At 44.7% G+C, this 25,676-nt stretch overlaps 10 non-coding genes across 10 annotated transcripts; 5 read left to right on the top strand and 5 right to left on the bottom strand.

The window, feature by feature from the left end:
* Positions 1 to 1,087: 1,087 nt before the first annotated feature.
* trnap-agg (transfer RNA proline (anticodon AGG)) lies at positions 1,088 to 1,178 on the bottom strand. The gene is given in 2 exon segments: positions 1,088 to 1,124; positions 1,143 to 1,178. It is a non-coding gene; the product is annotated as a tRNA-Pro (tRNA).
* Positions 1,179 to 2,989: 1,811 nt separating this feature from the next.
* Positions 2,990 to 3,079, top strand: trnar-ucg (transfer RNA arginine (anticodon UCG)). The gene is given in 2 exon segments: positions 2,990 to 3,026; positions 3,044 to 3,079. It is a non-coding gene; the product is annotated as a tRNA-Arg (tRNA).
* Positions 3,080 to 4,352: 1,273 nt separating this feature from the next.
* trnap-agg (transfer RNA proline (anticodon AGG)) lies at positions 4,353 to 4,442 on the bottom strand. The gene is given in 2 exon segments: positions 4,353 to 4,388; positions 4,407 to 4,442. It is a non-coding gene; the product is annotated as a tRNA-Pro (tRNA).
* Positions 4,443 to 7,616: 3,174 nt separating this feature from the next.
* On the bottom strand, positions 7,617 to 7,706 carry trnap-agg (transfer RNA proline (anticodon AGG)). Its single transcript is given in 2 exon segments — positions 7,617 to 7,652; positions 7,671 to 7,706. It is a non-coding gene; the product is annotated as a tRNA-Pro (tRNA).
* A 1,803-nt stretch (positions 7,707 to 9,509) lies between these two features.
* On the top strand, positions 9,510 to 9,599 carry trnar-ucg (transfer RNA arginine (anticodon UCG)). The gene is given in 2 exon segments: positions 9,510 to 9,546; positions 9,564 to 9,599. It is a non-coding gene; the product is annotated as a tRNA-Arg (tRNA).
* A 1,272-nt stretch (positions 9,600 to 10,871) lies between these two features.
* trnap-agg (transfer RNA proline (anticodon AGG)) lies at positions 10,872 to 10,961 on the bottom strand. Its single transcript is given in 2 exon segments — positions 10,872 to 10,907; positions 10,926 to 10,961. It is a non-coding gene; the product is annotated as a tRNA-Pro (tRNA).
* A 178-nt stretch (positions 10,962 to 11,139) lies between these two features.
* On the top strand, positions 11,140 to 11,229 carry trnar-ucg (transfer RNA arginine (anticodon UCG)). Its single transcript is given in 2 exon segments — positions 11,140 to 11,176; positions 11,194 to 11,229. It is a non-coding gene; the product is annotated as a tRNA-Arg (tRNA).
* A 9,877-nt stretch (positions 11,230 to 21,106) lies between these two features.
* On the top strand, positions 21,107 to 21,196 carry trnar-ucg (transfer RNA arginine (anticodon UCG)). The gene is given in 2 exon segments: positions 21,107 to 21,143; positions 21,161 to 21,196. It is a non-coding gene; the product is annotated as a tRNA-Arg (tRNA).
* Positions 21,197 to 22,737: 1,541 nt separating this feature from the next.
* trnar-ucg (transfer RNA arginine (anticodon UCG)) lies at positions 22,738 to 22,827 on the top strand. Its single transcript is given in 2 exon segments — positions 22,738 to 22,774; positions 22,792 to 22,827. It is a non-coding gene; the product is annotated as a tRNA-Arg (tRNA).
* Positions 22,828 to 24,099: 1,272 nt separating this feature from the next.
* On the bottom strand, positions 24,100 to 24,189 carry trnap-agg (transfer RNA proline (anticodon AGG)). Its single transcript is given in 2 exon segments — positions 24,100 to 24,135; positions 24,154 to 24,189. It is a non-coding gene; the product is annotated as a tRNA-Pro (tRNA).
* Between the last annotated feature and the right edge of the window lie 1,487 nt (positions 24,190 to 25,676).

Below are 25,676 nucleotides of genomic sequence, written 5' to 3' on the forward strand. Positions count from 1 at the left end.
TCTGCTTAGATGCAAAAAGCAGGAAATGAAATGGCTGAGAGCAGTATATGGTTGAGTCGAGGTGGCCGAAAGGTTAAGGCGATAGACAGTTAATCTCTTGCCGATCTGTACGCGAGGGTTCAGCTCCCATCCTCGTCGTTATTACGTTTGATACTGGTACACTTTCCGAGCATTTAACTGAATCTTGTCTAAAATAAGCTTTCAAATGCAATTTCGTCAGAGGCGCTCTGGTGCTCCTGGTCTGTGCCCCATGCATTACTCATATCTTGTTAAAATTAAGAGAGACCACTGCAATTCTTCAACTTCTTGAATGAAGTTGGAGCAGTGATCGCGATTCGGAGATTGTCGAACTCCTCCTTTCTTCTGCTGAGATTGTCACCGAATTAAAGAGTAGCGGGACCAGAGCCAAATGATTAGGGAGCAGAAACATAAATTTCTCCTTTAGGAGGCAATGTAATTTCAGAAATATTTATCAACCTTAATGACGAGATTTTCTGCTTTAGTGTCTTTGGTTGAGATATAACTAATGGGCGAGACATCCTCGTTCTTTTCGGCATACTCTCATGGGATCCGAGGGCCCGGTTTAACGTCTTACTAGAAAGACGGAGGCACCAACAGTGCAGCACTACGTCATTACTGCACTGGAGTGTCTGCCTGGATTATCTGCTCAAGTCTCTGGAGTGGTGCTTGACTTTGCTGCCGCTGAGCCACGGCTGACACCTAGACTCAGTTCATTTGGCTGGAGAGAAATGACGGAGATAAAGGGAAAATTACAATGGAGTAAACTTTCAATTTGTCACACAACAGAAAAGCGGGCATCGTAATCGGCCGCCTGTTATAGAAACAGTCCGATATATGTTGCCATCGATTTCATAAGCATTGAAAATCAGGCCTGTCTATAATGGAATGGGTCGTGGTCAGTTGTTAATCACTCTGGGTCTGTTTAAAAAGAGAGTGCTCACAGTCCCGGATCATTCTGTTTCTGTTTGAAATGGCAGAGCTCACAGTCCCGGATCATTCCGTTTTTTTTAAAGGAGAACGATTTCAGTTTTCATGACCGAGGTGTTGAATTCAACTAAATGTGGCGGGGCTCAGTCCGGGATTTGAACCCGGGACCTCTCGCAATTTAAGCCATGGAAATTCCCTAAGCGAGAATCATACCCCTAGACCAACGAGCCGCCGATGTTATGTTTTAAGTTGCATTGCGATTCCCTGCGCTGGTGCAAACCCAGCTCGCAGAAGTCCTGTTCATTCAGTTAAAATGTTTAACTTTTCCTCAATCCGCTTCTTTTTGCGAGCAGTTTCCTTGAATCTGCTCACAATTCTCCCCATAAAAAGAAACTCAGCAGCATCTGCGGCTGCGTGGCCTAATGGGTAAGGCGTCTGAATTCAGTTAGCGAGTTTTTCAGTTATCAGAAAATTGCAGGTTCGAGTCCTGCTGCGGTCGTTTAATTAACTGGGCGACACTTCTTCTGTTCCGAATCTGGCTTCAAACCGACAATTTTTGACAGTCCCTCAACTGAAGCAGTGGAAGGCCTTTTGCTTACATTAAGCTGATTGTACATTTTCAACATTGTTGATCTGGGTGCACGGGCAGGATAAGCGGTGAAGTGGACTTTCTTTCAGGGTATTTCTGCTTAGATGCAAAAAGCAGGAAATGAAATGGCTGAGAGCAGTATATGGTTGAGTCGAGGTGGCCGAAAGGTTAAGGCGATAGACAGTTAATCTATTGCCGATCTGTACGCGAGGGTTCAGCTCCCATCCTCGTCGTTATTACGTTTGATACTGGTACACTTTCCGAGCATTTAACTGAATCTTGTCTAAAATAAACTTTCAAATGCAATTTCGTCAGAGGCGCTCTGGTGCTCCTGGTCTGTGCCCCATGCATTACTCATATCTTGTTAAAATTAAAAGAGACCACTGCAATTCTTCAACTGCTTGAATGAAGTTGGAGCAGTGATCGCGATTCGGAGATTGTCGAACTCCTCCTTTCTTCTGCTGAGATTGTCACCGAATGAAAGAGTAGCGGGACCAGAGCCAAATGATTAGGGAGCAGAAACATAAATTTCTCCTTTAGGAGGCAATGTAATTTCAAAAATATTTATCAAACTTAATGACGAGATTTTCTGCTTTAGTGTCTTTGGTTGAGATATAAATAAGGGGCGAGACATCCTCGTTCTTTTCGGCATACTCTCATGGGATCCGAGGGCCCGGTTTAACGTCTTACTAGAAAGACGGAGGCACCAACAGTGCAGCACTACCTCATTACTGCACTGGGGTGTCTGCCTGGATTATCTGCTCAAGTCTCTGGAGTGGTGCTTGACTTTGCTGCCGCTGAGCCACGGCTGACACCTAGACTCAGTTCATTTGGCTGGAGAGAAATGACGGAGATAAAGGGAAAAATTACAATGGAGTAAACTTTCAATTTGTCACCCAACAGAAAAGCGTGCATCGTAATCGGCCGCCTGTTGTAGAAACAGTCCGATTTATGTTGCCATCGATTTCATAAGCATTGAAAATCAGGCCTGTCTATAATGGAATGGGTCGTGGTCAGTTGTTAATCACTCTGGGTCTATTTAAACCGGGAGTGCTCACATTCCCGGATCATTCTGTTTCTGTTTAAAATGGCAGAGCTCACAGTCCCGATTAATTCCGTATTTTTTAAAGTAGAACGGTTTCAGCTTTCATGACCGAGGTGTTGAGTTTAACTAAATGCGGCGGGGCTCAGCCCGAGATTTGAACCCGGGACGTCTCGCATTTTAAGCCACGAAAATTCCCTAAGCGAGAGTCATACCCCTAGACCAACGAACCACCGATGCTGTGCTTCAAGTTGCATTGTGATTCCCTGCGCTGGTGCAAACCCAGCTCGCAGAAGTCCTGTTCATTCAGTTAAAATGTTTAACTTTTCCTCAATCCGCTTCTTTTTGCGAGCAGTTTCCTTGAATCTGCTCACAATTCTCCCCATAAAAAGATAACCAGCAGTGTCAGCGGCTGCGTGGCCTAATGGATAAGGCGTCTGACTTCGGTTATGAGTTATTCAGTCATCAGAAGATTGCAGGTTCGAGTCCTGCCGCAGTCGTTTAATTAACTGGGCGACACTTTTTCTGTTCCGAATCTGGCTTCAAACCGAACATTTTTGACAGTCCCTCAACTGAAGCAGTGGAAGGCCTTTTGCTTACATTAAGCTGATTGTACATTTTCAACATTGTTGATCTGGGTGCACGGGCAGGATAAGCGGTGAAGTGGACTTTCTTTCAGGGTATTTCTGCTTAGATGCAAAAAGCAGGAAATGAAATGGCTGAGAGCAGTATATGGTTGAGTCGAGGTGGCCGAAAGGTTAAGGCGATAGACAGTTAATCTATTGCCGATCTGTACGCGAGGGTTCAGCTCCCATCCTCGTCGTTATTACGTTTGATACTGGTACACTTTCCGAGCATTTAACTGAATCTTGTCTAAAATAAGCTTTCAAATGCAATTTCGTCAGAGGCGCTCTGGTGCTCCTGGTCTGTGCCCCATGCATTACTCATATCTTGTTAAAATTAAGAGAGACCACTGCAATTCTTCAACTTCTTGAATGAAGTTGGAGCAGTGATCGCGATTCGGAGATTGTCGAACTCCTCCTTTCTTCTGCTGAGATTGTCACCGAATTAAAGAGTAGCGGGACCAGAGCCAAATGATTAGGGAGCAGAAACATAAATTTCTCCTTTAGGAGGCAATGTAATTTCAGAAATATTTATCAACCTTAATGACGAGATTTTCTGCTTTAGTGTCTTTGGTTGAGATATAACTAATGGGCGAGACATCCTCGTTCTTTTCGGCATACTCTCATGGGATCCGAGGGCCCGGTTTAACGTCTTACTAGAAAGACGGAGGCACCAACAGTGCAGCACTACCTCATTACTGCACTGGGGTGTCTGCCTGGATTATCTGCTCAAGTCTCTGGAGTGGTGCTTGACTTTGCTGCCGCTGAGCCACGGCTGACACCTAGACTCAGTTCATTTGGCTGGAGAGAAATGACGGAGATAAAGGGAAAAATTACAATGGAGTAAACTTTCAATTTGTCACCCAACAGAAAAGCGGGCATCGTAATCGGCCGCCTGTTATAGAAACAGTCCGATATATGTTGCCATCGATTTCATAAGCATTGAAAATCAGGCCTGTCTATAATGGAATGGGTCGTGGTCAGTTGTTAATCACTCTGGGTCTGTTTAAAAAGAGAGTGCTCACAGTCCCGGATCATTCTGTTTCTGTTTGAAATGGCAGAGCTCACAGTCCCGGATCATTCCGTTTTTTTTAAAGGAGAACGATTTCAGTTTTCATGACCGAGGTGTTGAATTCAACTAAATGTGGCGGGGCTCGTCCGGGATTTGAACCCGGGACCTCTCGCAATTTAAGCCATGGAAATTCCCTAAGCGAGAATCATACCCCTAGACCAACGAGCCGCCGATGTTATGTTTTAAGTTGCATTGCGATTCCCTGCGCTGGTGCAAACCCAGCTCGCAGAAGTCCTGTTCATTCAGTTAAAATGTTTAACTTTTCCTCAATCCGCTTCTTTTTGCGAGCAGTTTCCTTGAATCTGCTCACAATTCTCCCCATAAAAAGAAACTCAGCAGCATCTGCGGCTGCGTGGCCTAATGGGTAAGGCGTCTGAATTCAGTTAGCGAGTTTTTCAGTTATCAGAAAATTGCAGGTTCGAGTCCTGCTGCGGTCGTTTAATTAACTGGGCGACACTTCTTCTGTTCCGAATCTGGCTTCAAACCGACAATTTTTGACAGTCCCTCAACTGAAGCAGTGGAAGGCCTTTTGCTTACATTAAGCTGATTGTACATTTTCAACATTGTTGATCTGGGTGCACGGGCAGGATAAGCGGTGAAGTGGACTTTCTTTCAGGGTATTTCTGCTTAGATGCAAAAAGCAGGAAATGAAATGGCTGAGAGCAGTATATGGTTGAGTCGAGGTGGCCGAAAGGTTAAGGCGATAGACAGTTAATCTATTGCCGATCTGTACGCGAGGGTTCAGCTCCCATCCTCGTCGTTATTACGTTTGATACTGGTACACTTTCCGAGCATTTAACTGAATCTTGTCTAAAATAAACTTTCAAATGCAATTTCGTCAGAGGCGCTCTGGTGCTCCTGGTCTGTGCCCCATGCATTACTCATATCTTGTTAAAATTAAAAGAGACCACTGCAATTCTTCAACTGCTTGAATGAAGTTGGAGCAGTGATCGCGATTCGGAGATTGTCGAACTCCTCCTTTCTTCTGCTGAGATTGTCACCGAATGAAAGAGTAGCGGGACCAGAGCCAAATGATTAGGGAGCAGAAACATAAATTTCTCCTTTAGGAGGCAATGTAATTTCAAAAATATTTATCAAACTTAATGACGAGATTTTCTGCTTTAGTGTCTTTGGTTGAGATATAAATAAGGGGCGAGACATCCTCGTTCTTTTCGGCATACTCTCATGGGATCGGAGGACCCGGTTTAACGTCTTACTAGAAAGACGGAGGCACCAACAGTGCAGCACTACCTCATTACTGCACTGGGGTGTCTGCCTGGATTATCTGCTCAAGTCTCTGGAGTGGTGCTTGACTTTGCTGCCGCTGAGCCACGGCTGACACCTAGACTCAGTTCATTTGGCTGGAGAGAAATGACGGAGATAAAGGGAAAAATTACAATGGAGTAAACTTTCAATTTGTCACCCAACAGAAAAGCGGGCATCGTAATCGGCCGCCTGTTATAGAAACAGTCCGATTTATGTTGCCATCGATTTCATAAGCATTGAAAATCAGGCCTGTCTATAATGGAATGGGTCGTGGTCAGTTGTTAATCACTCTGGGTCTATTTAAACCGGGAGTGCTCACATTCCCGGATCATTCTGTTTCTGTTTAAAATGGCAGAGCTCACAGTCCCGATTAATTCCGTATTTTTTAAAGTAGAACGGTTTCAGCTTTCATGACCGAGGTGTTGAGTTTAACTAAATGCGGCGGGGCTCAGCCCGAGATTTGAACCCGGGACGTCTCGCATTTTAAGCCACGAAAATTCCCTAAGCGAGAGTCATACCCCTAGACCAACGAACCACCGATGCTGTGCTTCAAGTTGCATTGTGATTCCCTGCGCTGGTGCAAACCCAGCTCGCAGAAGTCCTGTTCATTCAGTTAAAATGTTTAACTTTTCCTCAATCCGCTTCTTTTTGCGAGCAGTTTCCTTGAATCTGCTCACAATTCTCCCCATAAAAAGATAACCAGCAGTGTCAGCGGCTGCGTGGCCTAATGGATAAGGCGTCTGACTTCGGTTATGAGTTATTCAGTCATCAAAAGATTGCAGGTTCGAATCCTGCCGCAGTCGTTTAATTAACTTGGCGACGCTTTTTCTGTTCCGAATCTGGCTTCAAACCGAACATTTTTGACAGTCCCTCAACTGAAGCAGTGGAAGGCCTTTTGCTTACATTAAGCTGATTGTACATTTTCAACATTGTTGATCTGGGTGCACGGGCAGGATAAGCGGTGAAGTGCACTTTCTTTCAGGGTATTTCTGCTTAGATGCAAAAAGCAGGAAATGAAATGGCTGAGAGCAGTATATGGTTGAGTCGAGGTGGCCGAAAGGTTAAGGCGATAGACAGTTAATCTATTGCCGATCTGCACGCGAGGGTTCAGCTCCCATCCTCGTCGTTATTACGTTTGATACTGGTACACTTTCCGAGCATTTAACTGAATCTTGTCTAAAATAAGCTTTCAAATGCAATTTCGTCAGAGGCGCTCTGGTGCTCCTGGTCTGTGCCCCATGCATTACTCATATCTTGTTAAAATTAAAAGAGACCACTGCAATTCTTCAACTTCTTGAATGAAGTTGGAGCAGTGATCGCGATTCGGAGATTGTCGAACTCCTCCTTTCTTCTGCTGAGATTGTCACCGAATTAAAGAGTAGCGGGACCAGAGCCAAATGATTAGGGAGCAGAAACATAAATTTCTCCTTTAGGAGGCAATGTAATTTCAGAAATATTTATCAACCTTAATGACGAGATTTTCTGCTTTAGTGTCTTTGGTTGAGATATAACTAATGGGCGAGACATCCTCGTTCTTTTCGGCATACTCTCATGGGATCCGAGGGCCCGGTTTAACGTCTTACTAGAAAGACGGAGGCACCAACAGTGCAGCACTACGTCATTACTGCACTGGGGTGTCTGCCCGGATTATCTGCTCAAGTCTCTGGAGTGGTGCTTGACTTTGCTGCCGCTGAGCCACGGCTGACACCTAGACTCAGTTCATTTGGCTGGAGAGAAATGACGGAGATAAAGGGAAAATTACAATGGAGTAAACTTTCAATTTGTCACCCAACAGAAAAGCGGGCATCGTAATCGGCCGCCTGTTATAGAAACAGTCCGATATATGTTGCCATCGATTTCATAAGCATTGAAAATCAGGCCTGTCTATAATGGAATGGGTCGTGGTCAGTTGTTAATCACTCTGGGTCTGTTTAAAAAGAGAGTGCTCACAGTCCCGGATCATTCTGTTTCTGTTTGAAATGGCAGAGCTCACAGTCCCGGATCATTCCGTTTTATTTTAAAGGAGAACGATTTCAGTTTTCATGACCGAGGTTTTGAATTCAACGAAATGTGGCGGGGCTCGTCCGGGATTTGAACCCGGGACTTCTCGCAATTTAAGCCATGGAAATTCCCTAAGCGAGAATCATACCCCTAGACCAACGAGCCGCCGATGTTATGTTTTAAGTTGCATTGCGATTCCCTGCGCTGGTGCAAACCCAGCTCGCAGAAGTCCTGTTCATTCAGTTAAAATGTTTAACTTTTCCTCAATCCGCTTCTTTTTGCGAGCAGTTTCCTTGAATCTGCTCACAATTCTCCCCATAAAAAGAAGCTCAGCAGCATCTGCGGCTGCGTGGCCTAATGGGTAAGGCGTCTGAATTCGGTTAGCGAGTTTTTCAGTTATCAGAAGATTGCAGGTTCGAGTCCTGCTGCGGTCGTTTAATTAACTGGGCGACACTTCTTCTGTTCCGAATCTGGCTTCAAACCGACAATTTTTGACAGTCCCTCAACTGAAGCAGTGGAAGGCCTTTTGCTTACATTAAGCTGATTGTACATTTTCAACATTGTAGATCTGGGTGCACGGGCAGGATAAGCGGTGAAGTGGACTTTCTTTCAGGGTATTTCTGCTTAGATGCAAAAAGCAGGAAATGGAATGGCTGAGAGCAGTATATGGTTGAGTCGAGGTGGCCGAAAGGTTAAGGCGATAGACTGTTAATCTATTGCCGATCTGTACGCGAGGGTTCAGCTCCCATTCTCGTCATTATTACGTTTGATACTGGTACAATTTCCGAGCATTTAACTGAATCTTGCCTAAAATAAGCTTTCAAATGCAATTTCGTCAGAGGTGCTCCTGGTCTGTGCCCCATGCATTACTCATATCTTGTTAAAATTAAAAGAGACCACTGCAATTCTTCAACTTCTTGAATGAATGTGGAACAGTGATCGTGATTCGGAGATTGTCGAACTCCTCCTTTCTTCTGCTGAGATTGTCACCGAATGAAAGAGTAGCGGGACCAGAGGCAAATGATTAGGGAGCAGAAACATAAATTTCTCCTTTAGGAGGCAATGTAATTTCAAAAATATTTATCAACCTGAATGACGAGATTTTCTGTTTTAGTGTCTTTGGTTGAGATATAAATAAGGGGCGAGACATCCTCGTTCTTTTCGGCATACTCTCATGGGATCGGAGGACCCGGTTTAACGTGTTACTAGAAAGACGGAGGCACCAACAGTGCAGCACTACCTCATTACTGCACTGGGGTGTCTGCCTGGATTATCTGCTCAAGTCTCTGGAGTGGTGCTTGACTTTGCTGCCGCTGAGCCACGGCTGACACCTAGACTCAGTTCATTTGGCTGGAGAGAAATGACGGAGATAAAGGGAAAAATTACAATGGAGTAAACTTTCAATTTGTCACCCAACAGAAAAGCGGGCATCGTAATCGGCCGCCTGTTATAGAAACAGTCCGATTTATGTTGCCATCGATTTCATAAGCATTGAAAATCAGGCCTGTCTATAATGGAATGGGTCGTGGTCAGTTGTTAATCACTCTGGGTCTATTTAAACCGGGAGTGCTCACATTCCCGGATCATTCTGTTTCTGTTTAAAATGGCAGAGCTCACAGTCCCGATTAATACCGTATTTTTTAAAGTAGAACGGTTTCAGCTTTCATGACCGAGGTGTTGAGTTTAACTAAATGCGGCGGGGCTCAGTCCGGGATTTGAACCCGGGACGTCTCGCATTTTAAGCCACGAAAATTCCCTAAGCGAGAGTCATACCCCTAGACCAAAGAACCACCGATGCTGTGCTTCAAGTTGCATTGTGATTCCCTGCGCTGGTGCAAACCCAGCTCGCAGAAGTCCTGTTCATTCAGTTAAAATGTTTAACTTTTCCTCAATCCGCTTCTTTTTGCGAGCAGTTTCCTTGAATCTGCTCACAATTCTCCCCATAAAAAGACAACCAGCAGTATCAGCGGCTGCGTGGCCTAATGGATAAGGCGTCTGACTTCGGTTATGAGTTATTCAGTCATCAGAAGATTGCAGGTTCGAGTCCTGCCGCAGTCGTTTAATTAACTGGGCGACACTTTTTCTGTTCCGAATCTGGCTTCAAACCGAACATTTTTGACAGTCCCTCAACTGAAGCAGTGGAAGGCCTTTTGCTTACATTAAGCTGATTGTACATTTTCAACATTGTTGATCTGGGTGCACGGGCAGGATAAGCGGTGAAGTGGACTTTCTTTCAGGGTATTTCTGCTTAGATGCAAAAAGCAGGAAATGAAATGGCTGAGAGCAGTATATGGTTGAGTCGAGGTGGCCGAAAGGTTAAGGCGATAGACAGTTAATCTATTGCCGATCTGCACGCGAGGGTTCAGCTCCCATCCTCGTCGTTATTACGTTTGATACTGGTACACTTTCCGAGCATTTAACTGAATCTTGTCTAAAATAAGCTTTCAAATGCAATTTCGTCAGAGGCGCTCTGGTGCTCCTGGTCTGTGCCCCATGCATTACTCATATCTTGTTAAAATTAAAAGAGACCACTGCAATTCTTCAACTTCTTGAATGAAGTTGGAGCAGTGATCGCGATTCGGAGATTGTCGAACTCCTCCTTTCTTCTGCTGAGATTGTCACCGAATTAAAGAGTAGCGGGACCAGAGCCAAATGATTAGGGAGCAGAAACATAAATTTCTCCTTTAGGAGGCAATGTAATTTCAGAAATATTTATCAACCTTAATGACGAGATTTTCTGCTTTAGTGTCTTTGGTTGAGATATAACTAATGGGCGAGACATCCTCGTTCTTTTCGGCATACTCTCATGGGATCCGAGGGCCCGGTTTAACGTCTTACTAGAAAGACGGAGGCACCAACAGTGCAGCACTACCTCATTACTGCACTGGAGTGTCTGCCTGGATTATCTGCTCAAGTCTCTGGAGTGGTGCTTGACTTTGCTGCCGCTGAGCCACGGCTGACACCTAGACTCAGTTCATTTGGCTGGAGAGAAATGACGGAGATAAAGGGAAAATTACAATGGAGTAAACTTTCAATTTGTCACCCAACAGAAAAGCGGGCATTGTAATCGGCCGCCTGTTATAGAAACAGTCCGATTTATGTTGCCATCGATTTCATAAGCATTGAAAATCAGGCCTGTCTATAATGGAATGGGTCGTGGTCAGTTGTTAATCACTCTGGGTCTGTTTAAAAAGAGAGTGCTCACAGTCCCGGATCATTCTGTTTCTGTTTGAAATGGCAGAGCTCACAGTCCCGGATCATTCCGTTTTTTTTAAAGGAGAACGATTTCAGTTTTCATGACCGAGGTGTTGAATTCAACTAAATGTGGCGGGGCTCGTCCGGGATTTGAACCCGGGACCTCTCGCAATTTAAGCCATGGAAATTCCCTAAGCGAGAATCATACCCCTAGACCAACGAGCCGCCGATGTTATGTTTTAAGTTGCATTGCGATTCCCTGCGCTGGTGCAAACCCAGCTCGCAGAAGTCCTGTTCATTCAGTTAAAATGTTTAACTTTTCCTCAATCCGCTTCTTTTTGCGAGCAGTTTCCTTGAATCTGTTCACAATTCTCCCCATAAAAAGACAACCAGCAGTATCAGCGGCTGCGTGGCCTAATGGATAAGGCGTCTGACTTCGGTTATGAGTTATTCAGTCATCAGAAGATTGCAGGTTCGAGTCCTGCCGCAGTCGTTTAATTAACTGGGCGACACTTCTTCTGTTCCGAATCTGGCTTCAAACCGACAATTTTTGACAGTCCCTCAACTGAAGCAGTGGAAGGCCTTTTGCTTACATTAAGCTGATTGTACATTTTCAACATTGTAGATCTGGGTGCACGGGCAGGATAAGCGGTGAAGTGGACTTTCTTTCAGGGTATTTCTGCTTAGATGCAAAAAGCAGGAAATGGAATGGCTGAGAGCTGTATATGGTTGAGTCGAGGTGGCCGAAAGGTTAAGGCGATAGACTGTTAATCTATTGCCGATCTGTACGCGAGGGTTCAGCTCCCATTCTCGTCATTATTACGTTTGATACTGGTACAATTTCCGAGCATTTAACTGAATCTTGCCTAAAATAAGCTTTCAAATGCAATTTCGTCAGAGTCGCTCTGGTGCTCCTGGTCTGTGCCCCATGCATTACTCATATCTTGTTAAAATTAAAAGAGACCACTGCAATTCTTCAACTTCTTGAATGAAGTTGGAGCAGTGATCGCGATTCGGAGATTGTCGAACTCCTCCTTTCTTCTGCTTAGATTGTCACCGAATGAAAGAGTAGCGGGACCAGAGGCAAATGATTAGGGAGCAGAAACATAAATTTCTCCTTTAGGAGGCAATGTAATTTCAAAAATATTTATCAACCTTAATGACGAGATTTTCTGTTTTAGTGTCTTTGGTTGAGATATAAATAAGGGGCGAGACATCCTCGTTCTTTTCGGCATACTCTCATGGGATCGGAGGACCCGGTTTAACGTCTTACTAGAAAGACGGAGGCACCAACAGTGCAGCACTACCTCATTACTGCACTGGGGTGTCTGCCTGGATTATCTGCTCAAGTCTCTGGAGTGGTGCTTGACTTTGCTGCCGCTGAGCCACGGCTGACACCTAGACTCAGTTCATTTGGCTGGAGAGAAATGACGGAGATAAAGGGAAAATTACAATGGAGTAAACTTTCAATTTGTCATCCAACAGAAAAGCGGGCATCGTAATCGGCCGCCTGTTATAGAAACAGTCCGATTTATGTTGCCATCGATTTCATAAGCATTGAAAATCAGGCCTGTCTATAATGGAATGGGTCGTGGTCAGTTGTTAATCACTCTGGGTCTATTTAAACCGGGAGTGCTCACATTCCCGGATCATTCTGTTTCTGTTTAAAATGGCAGAGCTCACAGTCCCGATTAATTCCGTATTTTTTAAAGTAGAACGGTTTCAGCTTTCATGACCGAGGTGTTGAGTTTAACTAAATGCGGCGGGGCTCAGCCCGGGATTTGAACCCGGGACGTCTCGCATTTTAAGCCACGAAAATTCCCTAAGCGAGAGTCATACCCCTAGACCAACGAACCACCGATGCTGTGTTTCAAGTTGCATTGTGATTCCCTGCGCTGGTGCAAACCCAGCTCGCAGAAGTCCTGTTCATTCAGTTACAATGTTTAACTTTTCCTCAATCCGCTTCTTTTTGCGAGCAGTTTCCTTGAATCTGCTCACAATTCTCCCCATAAAAAGACAACCAGCAGTATCAGCGGCTGCGTGGCCTAATGGATAAGGCGTCTGACTTCGGTTATGAGTTATTCAGTCATCAGAAGATTGCAGGTTCGAGTTCTGCCGCAGTCGTTTAATTAACTGGGCGACACTTTTTCTGTTCCGAATCTGGCTTCAAACCGAACATTTTTGACAGTCCCTCAACTGAAGCAGTGGAAGGCCTTTTGCTTACATTAAGCTGATTGTACATTTTCAACATTGTTGATCTGGGTGCACGGGCAGGATAAGCGGTGAAGTGGACTTTCTTTCAGGGTATTTCTGCTTAGATGCAAAAAGCAGGAAATGAAATGGCTGAGAGCAGTATATGGTTGAGTCGAGGTGGCCGAAAGGTTAAGGCGATAGACAGTTAATCTATTGCCGATCTGTACGCGAGGGTTCAGCTCCCATCCTCGTCGTTATTACGTTTGATACTGGTACACTTTCCGAGCATTTAACTGAATCTTGTCTAAAATAAGCTTTCAAATGCAATTTCGTCAGAGGCGCTCTGGTGCTCCTGGTCTGTGCCCCATGCATTACTCATATCTTGTTAAAATTAAGAGAGACCACTGCAATTCTTCAACTTCTTGAATGAAGTTGGAGCAGTGATCGCGATTCGGAGATTGTCGAACTCCTCCTTTCTTCTGCTGAGATTGTCACCGAATTAAAGAGTAGCGGGACCAGAGCCAAATGATTAGGGAGCAGAAACATAAATTTCTCCTTTAGGAGGCAATGTAATTTCAGAAATATTTATCAACCTTAATGACGAGATTTTCTGCTTTAGTGTCTTTGGTTGAGATATAACTAATGGGCGAGACATCCTCGTTCTTTTCGGCATACTCTCATGGGATCCGAGGGCCCGGTTTAACGTCTTACTAGAAAGACGGAGGCACCAACAGTGCAGCACTACGTCATTACTGCACTGGAGTGTCTGCCTGGATTATCTGCTCAAGTCTCTGGAGTGGTGCTTGTCTTTGCTGCCGCTGAGCCACGGCTGACACCTAGACTCAGTTCATTTGGCTGGAGAGAAATGACGGAGATAAAGGGAAAATTACAATGGAGTAAACTTTCAATTTGTCACACAACAGAAAAGCGGGCATCGTAATCGGCCGCCTGTTATAGAAACAGTCCGATATATGTTGCCATCGATTTCATAAGCATTGAAAATCAGGCCTGTCTATAATGGAATGGGTCGTGGTCAGTTGTTAATCACTCTGGGTCTGCTTAAAAAGAGAGTGCTCACAGTCCCGGATCATTCCTGGTGCAAGGGTCAAGGATGTCTCGGCGCGGGTGCAGAACATTCTGGAGGGGGAGGGGGAACAGCCAGTTGTCGTGATACATGTTGGTACCAACGACGTAGCTAAAAAAAGGGAAGAGGTCCTACAAGTAGAATTTCGGGAGTTAGGAGCCAAGCTAAAAAGTAGGACCTCGAAGGTAGTAATCTCTGGATTACTACCAGTGCCACGTGCTAGTAAGAGTACAGAGAACAGGATAGTTAGGCTAAATACGTGGCTTGAGCAGTGGTGTAAGAGGGAGGGTTTTAAATTTTTGAGGCATTGGAACCAGTTTTGTGGTAGGTGTGACCTATACAAAAGGGACGGTCTACACCTGTGCAGAGATGGAACTGATGTTCTCGGGGTAATTTTTGATAAAGCAGTTCGGGAGCATTTAAACTAGTATGGCAGGGGGCTAGAAACCTATGTAGTGAAATAGAGGAAAGTGAAAGGCAGACAGAAATAAATGATAAAAGGGTGAGGAACAAAAAACAAAGGGCCAAACTAATTCATAAAAAATGTGAGCATAAAAAAAGCCTGAGGGTTTTATACCTTAATGCGAGAAGCATCAGGAACAAGGTAGATGAATTAGCTGTGGAAATAGAGGTTAATAATTATGACCTAATTGGGATTACGGAAACATGGTTGCAGGGTGAGCAGGGCTGGGAGCTTAACATACAGGGGTATTCAGTATTTAGGAAGGATCGACAAAAAAGAAAGGGAGGAGGGGTAGCATTGCTAGTAAAAGAGGGGATAAATGCAATTGAAAGGAAGGATATTAACTCAGTTAATACAGAATCTATATGGGTGGAGCTAAGAAATAGCGAGGGGCGAAAAACATTAATAGGAGTGGTATATAGGCCTCCAAATAGTAAAATAGAGGTTAGGGAGGGCATCACGAGGGAAATTAGAGAAGCGTGCAATAAGAGCACAGCTGTCATCATAGGTGACTTTAACTTACATATAGATTGGACTAGCCTAATCAGTAAAAATAATGAGGAGGAGGAATTCCTTGAGTGTTTGAGGGATGGTTATCTGGATCAATATGTCGAGGAACCAACTCGGGAACAGGCTATATTGGACTGGGTACTGTGCAATGAGAAGGGACTAATCAGTAATCTTGTTGTACGGGGACCCTTGGGTCAGAGCGATCATAACATGATCGATTTCTCACTCGAAATGGAGAGCGAAGAAATTGACTCAGAGACTAAGGTCCTGAATTTAAACAAGGGGAATTATGATGCCATGAGACGGGAACTGAGTAGGTCTGATTGGACAACGTTCCTGGGAGGACTGGAGGTAGATAAACAATGGCAAACATTTAAAGATAGAATGACAAAATTGCAAAAATTGTTTATACCAATCTGGCATAAAAGGAAATCTAAAAAGGTGACTCAACCGTGGATAACAGGGGAAATTAGAGACAGCATAAAATCCAAAGATAGGGCGTATAAAATAGCCAAAAAAAGCGCCAGAGCGGAAGATTGGGAACAGTTTAAGATAGAGCAAAGGAGGGCAAAGGGCATAATCAAGAGGGGCAAAATAGCTTACGAAAACAAGCTGGCGGAAAATATAAAAACTAACTCCAAAAGCTTTTATAAGTATATCAAAAGGAAAAGACTGGTGAAAACCAAAGTTGGTCCATTGCAGTCAGATACGGGGGAATATATAATGGGAAATAAGGAAATGGCAGATCAACTAAATGCATACTTTGGGTCAGTCTTTACGAAGGAAGACACAAAAAACCTCCCTGGGATATCGGGAGAAATAGGGACATTGGCAAAGGAGGAACTGACGCAAATCAATATCTCTAAGGATATGGTGTTAAGGAAGCTAAAGGGATTGAAGGTGGACAAATCCCCAGGGCCTGATAACATGCATCCTAGGGTACTGAAGGAGGTGGCCCTAGAGATAGCGGATGCACTAAGGATGATTTTTCAGAATTCATTAGACTCGGGAACAGTGCCGATGGATTGGAGGGTAGCTAACGTTACCCCACTATTCAAAAAGGGGGGTAGGGAAAAAGCAGGTAATTACAGACCTGTAAGCCTTACATCAGTTGTGGGCAAAATGCTGGAGTCCATCATTAAGGATGAAATAGCGGAGCACTTAGCAAATGGGGACAGGATAGGACAGAGTCAACATGGATTTACAAAGGGTAAATCGTGCTTGACTAATCTATTGGAATTTTTTGAGGGAGTAACTGGTAGAATAGATGGGGGAGAGCCAGTAGATGTGGTGTACCTGGACTTCCAAAAGGCCTTCGATAAGGTCCCACATAAAAGATTAGCATGGAAAATTGAGGCTCATGGGATAAAGGGGAAAGTTTTGGCGTGGATAGGGAACTGGCTGTCAGATAGAAAACAGAGAGTTGGAATAAACGGCTCATTTTCTGAATGGCAGGCAGTAACAAGTGGGGTACCACAGGGATCTGTCCTGGGCCCCCAGCTGTTCACAATTTACATTAATGACCTGGATCAGGGAGTCGGATGCAGCATTTCCAAATTTGCAGACGACACTAAACTAGGAGGGGGGGTGGGCTCAGAGGAAGAGACCAGGAAGCTCCAGAGCGATTTGGACAGACTGGGCGATTGGGCGGATAAATGGCAGATGCACTATAATGTGGACAAGTGCGAAGTTATCCACCTTGGGTGCAGGAACGGGAGGGCAAATTATTATTTAAATGGCAATAGATTGGGAGAGGGGGAAGTACAGAGAGACCTGGGTGTTCTTGTACACCAGTCACTGAAGGCGAGCATGCAGGTGCAACAGGCGGTCAAGAAGGCAAACGGTATGCTGGCCTTCATAGCAAAAGGGTTAGAATACAGGAACAGGGATACCTTGCTGCAGCTGTACAGGGCACTGGTGAGACCACACCTCGAGTACTGTGTACAGTTTTGGTCGCCTCATCTGAGGAAGGATGTTCTTGCCATGGAGGGGGTGCAGCGGCGATTCACCAGGCTGATACCAGGAATGGCGGGAATGACCTATGAGGAGAGACTATGTAGTTTAGGGATGTACACACTGGAGTTTAGAAGATTGAGAGGGGACCTCATAGAAGTGTATAAAATTCTGACAGGTCTAGACAGACTGGATGCAGAAGGAATGTTTCCCTTGGCGGGTGAGAACAGAACTAGAGGACATAATTTAAGGATAAGGGCTAAACCATTTAGGACAGAGATGAGGGGGAATTTCTTCACTCAGAGAGTGGTGAACCTGTGGAACTCATTGCCACAGAGGGCAGTGTACGCCAGCTCATTAAATATATTTAAGAGGGAATTAGATATATTTCTACGGGCAAAAGGGGTTAAGGGTTACGGAGAGAAGGCGGGGACGGGATACTGAATTAAAGGATCAGCCATGATCTCATCGAATGGCGGAGCAGGCACGAAGGGCCGAATGGCCTACTCCTGCTCCTATCTTCTATGTATCTATGTATTCTGTTTCTGTTTGAAATGGCAGAGCTCACAGTCCCGGATCATTCCGTTTTTTTTAAAGGAGAACGATTTCAGTTTTCATGACCGAGGTGTTGAATTCAACTAAATGTGGCGGGGCTCGTCCGGGATTTGAACCTGGGACCTCTCGCAATTTAAGCCATGGAAATTCCCTAAGCGAGAATCATACCCCTAGACCAACGAGCCGCCGATGTTATGTTTTAAGTTGCATTGCGATTCCCTGCGCTGGTGCAAACCCAGCTCGCAGAAGTCCTGCTCATTCAGTTAAAATGTTTAACTTTTCCTCAATCCGCTTCTTTTTGCGAGCAGTTTCCTTGAATCTGCTCACAATTCTCCCCATAAAAAGAAACTCAGCAGCATCTGCGGCTGCGTGGCCTAATGGGTAAGGCGTCTGAATTCGGTTAGCGAGTTTTTCAGTTATCAGAAGATTGCAGGTTCGAGTCCTGCTGCGGTCGTTTAATTAACTGGGCGACACTTCTTCTGTTCCGAATCTGGCTTCAAACCGACAATTTTTGACAGTCCCTCAACTGAAGCAGTGGAAGGCCTTTTGCTTACATTAAGCTGATTGTACATTTTCAACATTGTAGATCTGGGTGCACGGGCAGGATAAGCGGTGAAGTGGTATTTCTGCTTAGATGCAAAAAGCAGGAAATGGAATGGCTGAGAGCAGTATATGGTTGAGTCGAGGTGGCCGAAAGGTTAAGGCGATAGACTGTTAATCTATTGCCGATCTGTACGCGAGGGTTCAGCTCCCATTCTCGTCATTATTACGTTTGATACTGGTACAATTTCCGAGCATTTAACTGAATCTTGCCTAAAATAAGCTTTCAAATGCAATTTCGTCAGAGTCGCTCTGGTGCTCCTGGTCTGTGCCCCATGCATTACTCATATCTTGTTAAAATTAAAAGAGACCACTGCAATTCTTCAACTTCTTGAATGAAGTTGGAGCAGTGATCGCGATTCGGAGATTGTCGAACTCCTCCTTTCTTCTGCTGAGATTGTCACCGAATGAAAGAGTAGCGGGACCAGAGGCAAATGATTAGGGAGCAGAAACATAAATTTCTCCTTTAGGGGGCAATGTAATTTCAAAAATATTTATCAACCTTAATGACGAGATTTTCTGTTTTAGTGTCTTTGGTTGAGATATAAATAAGGGGCGAGACATCCTCGTTCTTTTCGGCATACTCTCATGGGATCGGAGGACCCGGTTTAACGTCTTACTAGAAAGACGGAGGCACCAACAGTGCAGCACTACCTCATTACTGCACTGGGGTGTCTGCCTGGATTATCTGCTCAAGTCTCTGGAGTGGTGCTTGACTTTGCTGCCGCTGAGCCACGGCTGACACCTAGACTCAGTTCATTTGGCTGGAGAGAAATGACGGAGATAAAGGGAAAAATTACAATGGAGTAAACTTTCAATTTGTCACCCAACAGAAAAGCGGGCATCGTAATCGGCCGCCTGTTATAGAAACAGTCCGATTTATGTTGCCATCGATTTCATAAGCATTGAAAATCAGGCCTGTCTATAATGGAATGGGTCGTGGTCAGTTGTTAATCACTCTGGGTCTGTTTAAACCGGGAGTGCTCACAGTCCCGGATCATTCTGTTTCTGTTTAAAATGGCAGAGCTCACAGTCCCGATTAATTCCGTATTTTTTAAAGTAGAACGGTTTCAGCTTTCATGACCGAGGTGTTGAGTTTAACTAAATGAGGCGGGGCTCAGTCCGGGATTTGAACCCGGGACGTCTCGCATTTTAAGCCACGAAAATTCCCTAAGCGAGAGTCATACCCCTAGACCAAAGAACCACCGATGCTGTGCTTCAAGTTGCATTGTGATTCCCTGCGCTGGTGCAAACCCAGCTCGCAGAAGTCCTGTTCATTCAGTTAAAATGTTTAACTTTTCCTCAATCCGCTTCTTTTTGCGAGCAGTTTCCTTGAATCTGCTCACAATTCTCCCCATAAAAAGACACCCAGCAGTATCAGCGGCTGCGTGGCCTAATGGGTAAGGCGTCTGACTTCGGTTATGAGTTATTCAGTCATAAGAAGATTGCAGGTTCGAGTCCTGCCGCAGTCGTTTAATTAACTGGGCGACACTTTTTCTGTTCCGAATCTGGTTTCAAACCGAACATTTTTGACAGTCCCTCAACTGAAGCAGTGGAAGGCCTTTTGCTTACATTAAGCTGATTGTACATTTTCAACATTGTTGATCTGGGTGCACGGGCAGGATAAGCGGTGAAGTGGACTTTCTTTCAGGGTATTTCTGCTTAGATGCAAAAAGCAGGAAATGAAATGGCTGAGAGCAGTATATGGTTGAGTCGAGGTGGCCGAAAGGTTAAGGCGATAGACAGTTAATCTATTGCCGATCTGCACGCGAGGGTTCAGCTCCCATCCTCGTCGTTATTACGTTTGATACTGGTACACTTTCCGAGCATTTAACTGAATCTTGTCTAAAATAAGCTTTCAAATGCAATTTCGTCAGAGGCGCTCTGGTGCTCCTGGTCTGTGCCCCATGCATTACTCATATCTTGTTAAAATTAAAAGAGACCACTGCAATTCTTCAACTTCTTGAATGAAGTTGGAGCAGTGATCGCGATTCGGAGATTGTCGAACTCCTCCTTTCTTCTGCTGAGATTGTCACCGAATTAAAGAGTAGCGGGACCAGAGCCAAATGATTAGGGAGCAGAAACATAAATTTCTCCTTTAGGAGGCAATGTAATTTCAGAAATATTTATCAACCTTAATGACGAGATTTTCTGCTTTAGTGTCTTTGGTTGAGATATAACTAATGGGCGAGACATCCTCGTTCTTTTCGGCATACTCTCATGGGATCCGAGGGCCCGGTTTAACGTCTTACTAGAAAGACGGAGGCACCAACAGTGCAGCACTACCTCATTACTGCACTGGGGTGTCTGCCTGGATTATCTGCTCAAGTCTCTGGAGTGGTGCTTGACTTTGCTGCCGCTGAGCCACGGCTGACACCTAGACTCAGTTCATTTGGCTGGAGAGAAATGACGGAGATAAAGGGAAAATTACAATGGAGTAAACTTTCAATTTGTCACCCAACAGAAAAGCGGGCATCGTAATCGGCCGCCTGTTATAGAAACAGTCCGATATATGTTGCCATCGATTTCATAAGCATTGAAAATCAGGCCTGTCTATAATGGAATGGGTCGTGGTCAGTTGTTAATCACTCTGGGTCTGTTTAAAAAGAGAGTGCTCACAGTCCCGGATCATTCTGTTTCTGTTTGAAATGGCAGAGCTCACAGTCCCGGATCATTCCGTTTTTTTTAAAGGAGAACGATTTCAGTTTTCATGACCGAGGTGTTGAATTCAACTAAATGTGGCGGGGCTCGTCCGGGATTTGAACCCGGGACCTCTCGCAATTTAAGCCATAGAAACTCTCTAAGCGAGAACCATACCCCTAGACCAACGAGCCGCCGATGTTATGTTTTAAGTTGCATTGCGATTCCCTGCGCTGGTGCAAACCCAGCTCGCAGAAGTCCTGTTCATTCAGTTAAAATGTTTAACTTTTCCTCAATCCGCTTCTTTTTGCGAGCAGTTTCCTTGAATCTGCTCACAATTCTCCCCATAAAAAGACAACCAGCAGTATCAGCGGCTGCGTGGCCTAATGGATAAGGCGTCTGACTTCGGTTATGAGTTATTCAGTCATCAGAAGATTGCAGGTTCGAGTCCTGCCGCAGTCGTTTAATTAACTGGGCGACACTTCTTCTGTTCCGAATCTGGCTTCAAACCGACAATTTTTGACAGTCCCTCAACTGAAGCAGTGGAAGGCCTTTTGCTTACATTAAGCTGATTGTACATTTTCAACATTGTAGATCTGGGTGCACGGGCAGGATAAGCGGTGAAGTGGACTTTCTTTCAGGGTATTTCTGCTTAGATGCAAAAAGCAGGAAATGGAATGGCTGAGAGCTGTATATGGTTGAGTCGAGGTGGCCGAAAGGTTAAGGCGATAGACTGTTAATCTATTGCCGATCTGTACGCGAGGGTTCAGCTCCCATTCTCGTCATTATTACGTTTGATACTGGTACAATTTCCGAGCATTTAACTGAATCTTGCCTAAAATAAGCTTTCAAATGCAATTTCGTCAGAGTCGCTCTGGTGCTCCTGGTCTGTGCCCCATGCATTACTCATATCTTGTTAAAATTAAAAGAGACCACTGCAATTCTTCAACTTCTTGAATGAAGTTGGAGCAGTGATCGCGATTCGGAGATTGTCGAACTCCTCCTTTCTTCTGCTTAGATTGTCACCGAATGAAAGAGTAGCGGGACCAGAGGCAAATGATTAGGGAGCAGAAACATAAATTTCTCCTTTAGGAGGCAATGTAATTTCAAAAATATTTATCAACCTTAATGACGAGATTTTCTGTTTTAGTGTCTTTGGTTGAGATATAAATAATGGGCGAGACATCCTCGTTCTTTTCGGCATACTCTCATGGGATCGGAGGACCCGGTTTAACGTCTTACTAGAAAGACGGAGGCACCAACAGTGCAGCACTACCTCATTACTGCACTGGGGTGTCTGCCTGGATTATCTGCTCAAGTCTCTGGAGTGGTGCTTGACTTTGCTGCCGCTGAGCCACGGCTGACACCTAGACTCAGTTCATTTGGCTGGAGAGAAATGACGGAGATAAAGGGAAAATTACAATGGAGTAAACTTTCAATTTGTCACCCAACAGAAAAGCGGGCATCGTAATCGGCCGCCTGTTATAGAAACAGTCCGATATATGTTGCCATCGATTTCATAAGCATTGAAAATCAGGCCTGTCTATAATGGAATGAGTCGTGGTCAGTTGTTAATCACTCTGGGTCTATTTAAACCGGGAGTGCTCACATTCCCGGATCATTCTGTTTCTGTTTAAAATGGCAGAGCTCACAGTCCCGATTAATTCCGTATTTTTTAAAGTAGAACGGTTTCAGCTTTCATGACCGAGGTGTTGAGTTTAACTAAATGCGGCGGGGCTCAGCCCGGGATTTGAACCCGGGACGTCTCGCATTTTAAGCCACGAAAATTCCCTAAGCGAGAGTCATACCCCTAGACCAACGAACCACCGATGCTGTGTTTCAAGTTGCATTGTGATTCCCTGCGCTGGTGCAAACCCAGCTCGCAGAAGTCCTGTTCATTCAGTTACAATGTTTAACTTTTCCTCAATCCGCTTCTTTTTGCGAGCAGTTTCCTTGAATCTGCTCACAATTCTCCCCATAAAAAGACAACCAGCAGTATCAGCGGCTGCGTGGCCTAATGGATAAGGCGTCTGACTTCGGTTATGAGTTATTCAGTCATCAGAAGATTGCAGGTTCGAGTCCTGCCGCAGTCGTTTAATTAACTGGGCGACACTTTTTCTGTTCCGAATCTGGCTTCAAACCGAACATTTTTGACAGTCCCTCAACTGAAGCAGTGGAAGGCCTTTTGCTTACATTAAGCTGATTGTACATTTTCAACATTGTTGATCTGGGTGCACGGGCAGGATAAGCGGTGAAGTGGACTTTCTTTCAGGGTATTTCTGCTTAGATGCAAAAAGCAGGAAATGAAATGGCTGAGAGCAGTATATGGTTGAGTCGAGGTGGCCGAAAGGTTAAGGCGATAGACAGTTAATCTATTGCCGATCTGTACGCGAGGGTTCAGCTCCCATCCTCGTCGTTATTACGTTTGATACTGGTACACTTTCCGAGCATTTAACTGAATCTTGTCTAAAATAAGCTTTCAAATGCAATTTCGTCAGAGGCGCTCTGGTGCTCCTGGTCTGTGCCCCATGCATTACTCATATCTTGTTAAAATTAAGAGAGACCACTGCAATTCTTCAACTTCTTGAATGAAGTTGGAGCAGTGATCGCGATTCGGAGATTGTCGAACTCCTCCTTTCTTCTGCTGAGATTGTCACCGAATTAAAGAGTAGCGGGACCAGAGCCAAATGATTAGGGAGCAGAAACATAAATTTCTCCTTTAGGAGGCAATGTAATTTCAGAAATATTTATCAACCTTAATGACGAGATTTTCTGCTTTAGTGTCTTTGGTTGAGATATAACTAATGGGCGAGACATCCTCGTTCTTTTCGGCATACTCTCATGGGATCCGAGGGCCCGGTTTAACGTCTTACTAGAAAGACGGAGGCACCAACAGTGCAGCACTACGTCATTACTGCACTGGAGTGTCTGCCTGGATTATCTGCTCAAGTCTCTGGAGTGGTGCTTGTCTTTGCTGCCGCTGAGCCACGGCTGACACCTAGACTCAGTTCATTTGGCTGGAGAGAAATGACGGAGATAAAGGGAAAATTACAATGGAGTAAACTTTCAATTTGTCACACAACAGAAAAGCGGGCATCGTAATCGGCCGCCTGTTATAGAAACAGTCCGATATATGTTGCCATCGATTTCATAAGCATTGAAAATCAGGCCTGTCTATAATGGAATGGGTCGTGGTCAGTTGTTAATCACTCTGGGTCTGTTTAAAAAGAGAGTGCTCACAGTCCCGGATCATTCTGTTTCTGTTTGAAATGGCAGAGCTCACAGTCCCGGATCATTCCGTTTTTTTTAAAGGAGAACGATTTCAGTTTTCATGACCGAGGTGTTGAATTCAACTAAATGTGGCGGGGCTCGTCCGGGATTTGAACCCGGGACCTCTCGCAATTTAAGCCATGGAAATTCCCTAAGCGAGAATCATACCCCTAGACCAACGAGCCGCCGATGTTATGTTTTAAGTTGCATTGCGATTCCCTGCGCTGGTGCAAACCCAGCTCGCAGAAGTCCAGTTCATTCAGTTAAAATGTTTAACTTTTCCTCAATCCGCTTCTTTTTGCGAGCAGTTTCCTTGAATCTGCTCACAATTCTCCCCATAAAAAGAAACTCAGCAGCATCTGCGGCTGCGTGGCCTAATGGGTAAGGCGTCTGAATTCGGTTAGCGAGTTTTTCAGTTATCAGAAGATTGCAGGTTCGAGTCCTGCTGCGGTCGTTTAATTAACTGGGCGACACTTCTTCTGTTCCGAATCTGGCTTCAAACCGACAATTTTTGACAGTCCCTCAACTGAAGCAGTGGAAGGCCTTTTGCTTACATTAAGCTGATTGTACATTTTCAACATTGTAGATCTGGGTGCACGGGCAGGATAAGCGGTGAAGTGGACTTTCTTTCAGGGTATTTCTGCTTAGATGCAAAAAGCAGGAAATGGAATGGCTGAGAGCAGTATATGGTTGAGTCGAGGTGGCCGAAAGGTTAAGGCGATAGACTGTTAATCTATTGCCGATCTGTACGCGAGGGTTCAGCTCCCATTCTCGTCATTATTACGTTTGATACTGGTACAATTTCCGAGCATTTAACTGAATCTTGCCTAAAATAAGCTTTCAAATGCAATTTCGTCAGAGTCGCTCTGGTGCTCCTGGTCTGTGCCCCATGCATTACTCATATCTTGTTAAAATTAAAAGAGACCACTGCAATTCTTCAACTTCTTGAATGAAGTTGGAGCAGTGATCGCGATTCGGAGATTGTCGAACTCCTCCTTTCTTCTGCTGAGATTGTCACCGAATTAAAGAGTAGCGGGACCAGAGCCAAATGATTAGGGAGCAGAAACATAAATTTCTCCTTTAGGAGGCAATGTAATTTCAAAAATATTTATCAACCTTAATGACGAGATTTTCTGCTTTAGTGTCTTTGGTTGAGATATAAATAATGGGCGAGACATCCTCGTTCTTTTCGGCATACTCTCATGGGATCCGAGAGCCCGGTTTAACGTCTTACTAGATTGATATACCTATCAATTCGTCCAATAAAAAGCAACGAGTTAGGAACGTAACTGAAGGCTTTTATTGACTAAATAACAGAGCCCACCCTCGTGGGTGATCGGGTCCAACAATGAGGAATACCAGCCAGTCGACTACCTTTATACCTGGGCAGGTAGGTGGAGCCATGGGCGGAGTCGGAGGTGGTCAGTCCAGGTATAACAGCGCGACAAGAGGCGACCTCGTATCGTGACACAACAGTAATAACGGTGATAACAATACAACAGTGATACTATAGTGTAACGATAAAAGTGGTTTACCACATTCACCCCTTGTTTAGATTTGAGTCCGGCGGGGTGAAGTGTACTACCAGTTCTGGTATGTCAGTCTGTCCGGAGGCCTCGTAAGCCTCTCCGATCGTCGCAGCAGCGGTGCTGCATTATCCGGTGTTAGTGCT

This window comes from Somniosus microcephalus, unplaced genomic scaffold, assembly GCF_052327205.1.
Source record: "Somniosus microcephalus isolate GS21.2 unplaced genomic scaffold, FLI_Smic_1.0 unresolved_chr1, whole genome shotgun sequence".
NCBI lineage: Eukaryota > Metazoa > Chordata > Chondrichthyes > Squaliformes > Somniosidae > Somniosus > Somniosus microcephalus.